The sequence below is a fragment of the Oncorhynchus kisutch genome, linkage group LG15 (genome assembly GCF_002021735.2).
Source record: "Oncorhynchus kisutch isolate 150728-3 linkage group LG15, Okis_V2, whole genome shotgun sequence".
NCBI classification, from domain to species: Eukaryota; Metazoa; Chordata; class Actinopteri; order Salmoniformes; family Salmonidae; genus Oncorhynchus; species Oncorhynchus kisutch.
Genome location: NC_034188.2, coordinates 64,047,603 through 64,056,028, shown reverse-complemented (window position 1 = coordinate 64,056,028; position 8,426 = coordinate 64,047,603). Strand labels below are relative to the sequence as shown.

Below are 8,426 nucleotides of genomic sequence, written 5' to 3'. Positions count from 1 at the left end.
CTAACCTGTAGTTCGGAAAGCTCTCGCCAGTTCGAACAACGCGACTCCAACCAGAGCATAACGGACCTATTTATTTTTCATCCCCGGATTCATCCCCGGATTCCCACCGCAAACGGAACATCTTTCAGCTGGATTTTTCAGCTGGATCTTCACAACTAGCTATCTAGCCTAACCGCAACCCCGGATGTTTACTCCTGGCTAGCGTTTCCACCCACTTAGCTTGAAGCTAGCCCGGCCTGCGCACCTGTGCTACCACCGTAGCATACTCCTGAGCTACAATACCCGGGCCCACGACCGGTCTATCGATGTCACCGCATGAAGAGGAATAAACAGACTCACCCCATCGCGACGTCCCCCAAGGCTAACTCTCTAGCCCTCGCTATCTCCCTGCTTGCTAATTCGGCCTGCTAACTGCTAGCTTGTCCAGCTCCGGTCCGCTAACTGCTACCTTGTCTAGCCCGGGCCTACAAACTGTTAGCTTGTTAGCACAGGCCTGCTAACCGCCTGAATCGCCGCGTCCCAAACGCTCACCGGACCCATATTTACTTTCTATCTCATTTGACTTTTAATTTGTTTATACCTTCCGGAAACCTGCCTCACCCAATGTGATACGGAATCGCTATTATATTTTTATTTTTAGAACACACTCAAGAACCTCCAGAAGCTAACCAGCTAACTAGCTACAAGCTATTTAGTCATTGTTAGTTTTTTTGGGATAACACTCGCCAGTCCAGCTTCCCTGACCCATCCACCGCTGCCCCCTGGACACTGATCTCTTGGCTACATAGCTGATGCACGCTGGACTGTCCATTAATCACGGTACTCCATTCTGCTTGTTTGTTTTATCTGTTGGCCCCGTTGCCTAGTCTACGCCATTTTACCTGCTGTTGTTGTGCTAGCTGATTAGCTGTTGTCTCACCTACTGTTTTAGCTAGCTTTCCCAATTCAACACCTGTGATTACTGTATGCCTCGCTGTATGTCTCTCTCAAATGTCAATATGCCTTGTATACTGTTGTTCAGGTTAGTTATCATTGTTTTAGTTCACAATGGAGCCCCTAGTTCCACTCTTCATACCCCTGATAACTCCTTTGTCCCACCTCCCACACATGCGGTGACCTCACCCATTACTACCAGCTTGTCCAGAGATACAACCTCTCTCATCATCACCCAGTGCCTGGGCTTACCTCCGCTGTACCCGCACCCCACCATACCCCTGTCTGCGCATTATGCCCTGAATATATTCTACCATGCCCAGAAACCTGCTCCTCTTATTCTCTGTCCCCAACGCTCTAGGCGACCAGTTTTGATAGCCTTTAGCCGCACCCTCATACTACTCCTTCTCTGTTCCGCGGGTGATGTGGAGGTAAACCCAGGCCCTGCATGTCCCCAGGCACCCTCATTTGTTGACTTCTGTGATCGAAAAAGCCTTGGTTTCATGCATGTCAACATCAGAAGCCTCCTCCCTAAGTTTGTTTTACTCACTGCTTTAGCACACTCTGCTAACCCTGATGTCCTTGCTGTGTCTGAATCCTGGCTCAGGAAGGCCACCAAAAATTCAGAGATTTCCATACCCAACTATAACATCTTCCGTCAAGATAGAACTGCCAAAGGGGGAGGAGTTGCAGTTTACTGCAGAGATAGCCTGCAAAGTAATGTCATACTTTCCAGGTCCATACCCAAACAGTTCGAACTACTAATTTTGAAAATTACTCTCTCCAGAAATAAGTCTCTCACGGTTGCCGCCTGCTACCGACCCCCCTCAGCTCCCAGCTGTGCCCTGGACACCATTTGTGAATTGATCGCCCCCCATCTAGCTTCAGAGTTTGTTCTGTTAGGTGACCTAAACTGGGATATGCTTAACACCCCGCCAGTCCTACAATCTAAGCTAGATGCCCTCAATCTCACACAAATCATCAAGGAACCCACCAGGTACAACCCTAACTCTGTAAACAAGGGCACCCTCATAGACGTCATCCTGACCAACTGGCCCTCCAAATACACCTCCGCTGTCTTCAACCAGGATCTCAGCGATCACTGCCTCATTGCCTGTATCCGCTACGGAGCCGCAGTCAAACGACCACCCCTCATCACTGTCAAACGCTCCCTAAAACACTTCTGTGAGCAGGCCTTTCTAATCGACCTGGCCCGGGTATCCTGGAAGGACATCGACCTCATCCCGTCAGTTGAGGATGCCTGGTCATTCTTTAAAAGTAACTTCCTCACCGTTTTAGATAAGCATGCTCCGTTCAAAAAATGCAGAACTAAGAACAGATACAGCCCTTGGTTCACCCCAGACCTGACTGCCCTCGACCAGCACAAAAACATCCTGTGGCGGACTGCAATAGCATCGAATAGTCCCCGTGATATGCAACTGTTCAGGGAAGTCCGGAACCAATACACGCAGTCAGTCAGGAAAGCTAAGGCCAGCTTCTTCAGGCAGAAGTTTGCATCCTGTAGCTCCAACTCCAAAAAGTTCTGGGACACTGTGAAGTCCATGGAGAACAAGAGCACCTCCTCCCAGCTGCCCACTGCACTGAGGCTAGGTAACACGGTCACCACTGATAAATCCATGATTATCGAAAACTTCAATAAGCATTTCTCAACGGCTGGCCATGCCTTCCGCCTGGCTACTTCAACCTCGGCCAACAGCTCCGCCCCCCCCGCAGCTCCTCGCCCAAGCCTCTCCAGGTTCTCCTTCACCCAAATCCAGATAGCAGATGTTCTGAAAGAGCTGCAAAACCTGGACCCGTACAAATCAGCTGGGCTTGACAATCTGGACCCTCTATTTCTGAAACTATCTGCCACCATTGTCGCAACCCCTATTACCAGCCTGTTCAACCTCTCTTTCATATCGTCTGAGATCCCCAAGGATTGGAAAGCTGCCGCAGTCATCCCCCTCTTCAAAGGGGGAGACACCCTGGACCCAAACTGTTACAGACCTATATCCATCCTGCCCTGCCTATCTAAGGTCTTCGAAAGCCAAGTCAACAAACAGGTCACTGACCATCTCGAATCCCACCGTACCTTCTCTGCTGTGCAATCTGGTTTCCGAGCCGGTCATGGGTGCACCTCAGCCACACTCAAGGTACTAAACGATATCATAACCGCCATCGATAAAAGACAGTACTGTGCAGCCGTCTTCATCGACCTTGCCAAGGCTTTCGACTCTGTCAATCACCATATTCTTATCGGCAGACTCAGGAGCCTCGGTTTTTCGGATGACTGCCTTGCCTGGTTCACCAATTACTTTGCAGACAGAGTTCAGTGTGTCAAATCGGAGGGCATGCTGTCCGGTCCTCTGGCAGTCTCTATGGGGGTGCCACAGGGTTCAATTCTCGGGCAGACTCTTTTCTCTTTTCTCTGTGTATATCAATGATGTTGCTCTTGCTGCGGGCGATTCCCTGAGCCACCTCTACGCAGACGACACCATTCTATATACTTTCGGCCCGTCTTTGGACACTGTGCTATCTAACCTCCAAACAAGCTTCAATGCCATACAACACTCCTTCCGTGGCCTCCAACTGCTCTTAAACGCTAGTAAAACCAAATGCATGCTTTTCAACCGGTCGCTGCCTGCACCCGCATGCCCGACTAGCATCACCACCCTGGATGGTTCCGACCTAGAATATGTGGACGTCTATAAGTACCTAGGTGTCTGGCTAGACTGCAAACTCTCCTTCCAGACTCATATCAAACATCTCCAATCGAAAATCAAATCAAGAGTCGGCTTTCTATTCCGCAACAAAGCCTCCTTCACTCACGCCGCCAAGCTTACCCTAGTAAAACTGACTATCCTACCGATCCTCGACTTCGGCGATGTCATCTACAAAATGGCTTCCAACACTCTACTCAGCAAACTGGATGCAGTCTATCACAGTGCCATCCGTTTTGTATGCTCTAGTCGGCTGGCCCTCGCTACATATTCGTCGCCAGACCCACTGGCTCCAGGTCATCTACAAGTCCATGCTAGGTAAAGCTCCGCCTTATCTCAGCTCACTGGTCACGATGGCAACACCCATCCGTAGCACGCGCTCCAGCAGGTGTATCTCACTGATCATCCCTAAAGCCAACACCTCATTTGGCCGCCTTTCGTTCCAGTACTCTGCTGCCTGTGACTGGAACGAATTGCAAAAATCGCTGAAGTTGGAGACTTTTATCTCCCTCACCAACTTCAAACATCAGCTATCTGAGCAGCTAACCGATCGCTGCAGCTGTACATAGTCTATTGGTAAATAGCCCACCCTTTTTCACCTACCTCATCCCCATACTGTTTTTATTTATTTACTTTTCTGCTCTTTTGCACACCAATATCTCTACCTGTACATGACCATCTGATCATTCTTCACTCCAGTGTTAATCTGCAAAATTGTAATTATTTGCCTACCTCCTCATGCCTTTTGCACACATTGTATATAGACTCCCCCCTTTGTTTTCTACTGTGTTATTGACTTGTTAATTGTTTACTCCATGTGTAACTCTTTGTTGTCTGCTCACACTGCTATGCTTTATCTTGGCCAGGTCGCAGTTGCAAATGAGAACTTGTTCTCAACTAGCCTACCTGGTTAAATAAAGGTTAAATAAAATTTAAAAAAAACAAACATTTAAAGGCTGTTTATAACATGACGTTTGTTTCTCAATCAATCAATCAAATAAATGTATTGCCTTTTTTACATCATCATAAAGTGCTTTAAAGATACCTAACCTAAAACCCCAAAGAACAAGCAATGCAGAGGCAGAAGCACAGTTGATAGGAAAAACTCATTCGATGGCAGGAACCTAGGAAGAAACCTAGAGAGGACCAGGCTCCAAGGGGTGGACAGTTCTCTTCTGGCTGTAGCGGGTTGATATTTAAGAGTACATATTTTAAGATGTTCAAAGATTCAAAGATGACCAGCAGGAGCAGATAATAACCATGGTGGTTATAGACAAAGGGGGTGCAGTCAAAATAGCAGCACATGATCAGCTGTATTTCTCAATGATTTCTGAAATGCATGAAGACATGGCTAAATGCCAATCAGATTTGTGAACATGGTCCCTAGCTGTGTGTTACCGCTCTCCATGTTGTCTGTTGTCTGTAGCTTGTGAGGTGTGGAAACACTTTGTTGCTTTTATGAATTTTGTCTTGCTGCTTTTTGTTTTATGCTGCTCTGTCTGTATGCTACGTCTTGCTTGTCCTATGTTGCTCTGTCTGTATGCTATGTCTTGCTTGCCCTATGTTGCTATGTCTTGCTTGTTCTATGTTGCTATTGTTTATATTGTAATTGTTTTTAATAACCTGCCCAGGGACTGCGGTTGAAAATTAGCCGGTTGGCTAAAACCGGCACTTTTACTGAAATGTTGATTAATGTGCACTGTCCCTGTAAAAATAAAAATAACCTCAAACTCAAGTAAACTCAGCAAAAAAAGAAACGTCCTCTCACTGCCAACTGTGTTTATTTTCAGCAAACTTAACATGTGTAAATATTTGTATGAACATAACAAGATGTAGGGGGCATCATTCGGAATTTTGGATGAAAAGCGTGCCCAAATTAAACTGCCTGCTACTCAGGCCCAGGAGCTAGGATATGGATATAATTAGTAGATTTGGATTGAAAACACTCTAAAGTTTCCAAAACTGTTAAAATAATGTCTGAGTATAAAATAACTTATATGGCAGGCGAAAATCTGAGGAAAATCCAACCAGGAAGAACTATTATTTTGAAAGGCTGTTTTTCCATTGAAAGCCTATCCACCATACAAAGACTTAGGACCCAGTTCACGATATCTATGGCTTCCTCTACATGTGGCCAGTCTTTAGGCATTGTTTCAGGCTTTTACTCTGAAAAAATGAGGGAGATACAGCACTTTCAATGAGAGGCCAGTGGATCGGGAACACGCCTTTCTTGTATCTCCTTTTCTATTGACAAAGCTTTTGTCCGGTTGAAAAATTATTGATTATTTATGACAAAAAACAACCTGAGGATTGATTTTAAACATCGTTTGACATGTTTCTGCTAACTTTTATTGTACTTTTTAAACTTTTCGTCTTGATGTTGAGAGCGCGCATTGTGCCTTTTGGATTTCTGAACTAAACGCACCAACAAAACTCAGGTTTTTGGACATAAAGAGGGACATTATCGAACAAACATTTATTGTCTAACATGGAGACCTGGGAGTGCCACCAGATGAAGATTATCAAAGGTTAGTGATTAATTTAATCGCTATTTCTGACTTTTGTGAGCCCTCTCCTTGGTTGGAAAATGGCTGTATGGTTTTGTGGCTAGGCGCTGACCTAACATATTCGCATGGTGTGCTTTCTCCGTAAAGCCTTTTTGAAATCGGACACTGTGGTTGGATTTACAAGACGTTTATCTTTAAAATGGTGTATAATATTTGGGGAATTGTAATTATGAGATTTCTGTTGTTTTGAATTTTGCGCCCTGCAATTTCACTGGCTGTTGTTGAGGTGGGACGCTAGCGTCCAGCGAGGTTAAGTACTGCAGTGCATCTCCTCCTCATGGACTGCACCAGATTTGCCAGTTCTTGCTGTGAGATGTTACCCCACTCTTCCACCAATGCACTTGCAAGTTCCCGGACATTTCTGAGGGGAATGGCCCTAGCCCTCACCCTCTGATCCAACAGGTCCCAGACGTGCTCAATGGGATTGAGATCCGGGCTCTTTGCTGGGCATGGTAGATCACTGACATTCCTGTCTTGCAGGAAATCACGCACAGAATGAGCAGTATGGCTGGTGGCATTGTCATGCTGGAGGGTCATGTCAGGATGAGCCTGCAGGATGGGTACCACATGAGGGAGGAGGATGTCTTCCCTGTAACGCACAGCGTTGAGAATACCTGCAATGACAACCAGCTCAGTCCAATGATGGTTTGACACACCACCCCAGACCATGACAGACCTTCCACCTCCAAATTGATCCCGCTCCAGAGTACAAGCCTCAGTGTAACGCTCATTCCTTTGACGATAAACGAGAATCCGACCATCACCCCTGATGAGACTAAACCGCGACTCATCAGTGAAGAGCACCTTTTGCCAGTCCTGTCTGGTCCAGCGACAGTGGGTTTGTGCCCATAGGTGACGTTGTTGTCATTGATGTCTGGTGAGGACCTGCCTTACGACAGGCTGGACTGAGGGCTTGTAGGCCTATCTCAGCTTATTGCGGACAGTCTGAGCACTGATGGATTGTGCGTTCCTGGTGTAACTCGGGCAGTTGTTGTTGCCATCCTGTACCTGTCCCGCAGGTGTGTTGTTCGGATGTACCGATCCTGTGCAGGTGTTGTTACACGTGGTCTGCCACTGCGAGGACGATCAGCTGTCCGTCCTTTCTCCCTGTAGCGCTGTCTTAGGCTTCTCACAGTACGGACATTGCAATTTATTGCCCTGCAGGAACAAACACCAGTGCATAATCCTGCGATTTGGGAAAGCATGGTGTGCAGGAAAGAGGTTGTGGTCAGTGTAAACCACAATAGGGACCACACCCGACCCCACATATACCTCAAAATGCTGCAACGCCCAGATTAAGGCAAGGGCCTCCTACCCCACTGAATAATTCAACTGATAGCTGTTAAATGTTCTGGAGAAATAGCTAACAGGATGTTCAACACCTCCATCTGCTTGAAGCAACAAGGCACCTGCCCCCACATTACAGGCATCCACATATAGGCTGAAAGGCTGTTCCAATCGTGGGGCAGCCAACACAGGGTCAGAACTAAGAAGCAGTTTCACATTTTCAAAAGCACTCTGACAGCAGGAAGACCAAATGAAATCAGCCCTCTTCTTCAACAGATCAGTCAGAGGTGCTACAACTGTGGAGAAGTTGCAGCAAAACCCCCGATAATCCTCAACCATACCTAGGAAGCGTTGCAGCTCCTTCTTGGTTGAAACAGGTCGATAGAGGCCACTTTAGCCCGCACCAGGACAACACGACCCTGCCCGACCACTCTGCCGAGGTAGGTCACTATGTTCACAGTGGGACAGGCATCAGCTAAACACTCAGAGTCCGTATCCGCACCAGATGTCACTCCCAAGTGTCACTTTAAACAACCACATCATCTAGATAAATAGCACAGCTTTCAAGGCCAGAGATCACCATATTCATAAGACTCTGAAACGTAGCAGGAGCGTTGCGTAGGCCAAAACTCTTGACCGTATAGGAGAAAAGACCTGAAGGAGTAATAAAAACATATTTCACAAGCTCTTGATGACAAAGGCACCTGCCAGTAACCCTTCCGCAAATCAAACTTGCTGACACACTGGGCAGAACCAACCTGGTCAACACAATCTTCCATCCTTGAGAGTGGGTAACAGTCAGGTTGTTACACTTAACCTTCCGGTAGTCAGTGCAAAATCTAAGAGAACCATCTGACTTGTTCACCAAGAGACATGGGGAGGCCTAACTGGAGAATGATGGAACAGCGATATCATTAAC

General features: G+C 46.9%; 1 protein-coding gene across 1 annotated transcript in view; it reads left to right on the top strand.

Annotated features, from left to right (window-relative positions):
- Positions 1-8,426, top strand: part of LOC109905667 (LIM domain kinase 1) — a 90,535-nt gene that overhangs the window by 11,793 nt on the left and 70,316 nt on the right. The window lies entirely within an intron of this gene.